This window comes from Otolemur garnettii, unplaced genomic scaffold (genome assembly GCF_000181295.1).
Source record: "Otolemur garnettii isolate 467f Iridium unplaced genomic scaffold, OtoGar3 scaffold00007, whole genome shotgun sequence".
In the NCBI taxonomy this organism is placed as follows: Eukaryota; Metazoa; Chordata; class Mammalia; order Primates; family Galagidae; genus Otolemur; species Otolemur garnettii.
The window spans coordinates 10,265,593-10,266,563 of NW_003852402.1; positions in this window are offsets into that span (position 1 = coordinate 10,265,593).

The window sequence follows — 971 nt, forward strand, 5'->3', positions numbered from 1 at the left end:
GACCAGAAGCAGAATTTGAACTCAAGGTCAAGTCTCTATACACAAAGTCTCTGCTTGATCCCAGGAACCAGGATTCCAGGTATCATTGCTGACTGAGGAGAGAGCCGGCACTAGAAAGATGGCACTAGAAAGATGGTAGAGCCCAGAAAACATGTGCATTCGACTCCTTCTGTATGTGCAAGGAACAGGGAGGGGCGCATATTTTCTGAATCAGAACTAGGCCATGTGATGTAAGAAAGATCATTGCCGTGATTTATGAATTGACACAATAAAAGATTCACACAATATTAAAATTCAACTCTGTGTCCCTGTACATTTAATAAATTATTTCATCGAAAAGAATGACTTTTTAGATGGAAGGAAATATACACTCAGCGCAAATATAAATGCCTGTGTTACAGACAAATGATATAATTGGTTGTTTGCAATTATACCTTTCCCAGAAAATCTGGGCTGCCTGAAATAATGGGACAGCAAAAATAAGATTTGTTCCAAGGGAAACTGGGTCATTTCTTGGGGTGGGGTTTGTGGCCACTGTAGAAATAATAGGCTTGCTCCTTGTTGGGCTTTTCCATGTCCTGGGGCACCAGGGGGTAGGTGAGACTCTTTCTGTGACAGTTCATTTCCCTGACTTTGTACAGAGATCATTTGTGGCCATTTGTTGATTCCTCTGCTGTGTGTCTTGATTGTCTCATATATATCACATCCGTCCTCTGAGGTATTAGTCTCTTCATGTTACAGAGGAGGAAACTGAGGGCCAGAGCTTACAGCAAATCTTGCCTGAGGCCACAAGTGGGGAGCTAGGACCAAGTTGGGCCTGATTTCCAAAGTGCTGCTGTGTATAACCTGCTCATTTCTCTGAGATGACCACCTGTGTCATAGTCCCCTAGGGAGCCAGTTAAGAATGCAGGCTCATGGGCAGTGCCTGTGGCTCATTGAGTAGGGCACTGGCCCCATATACTGAGGGTGGC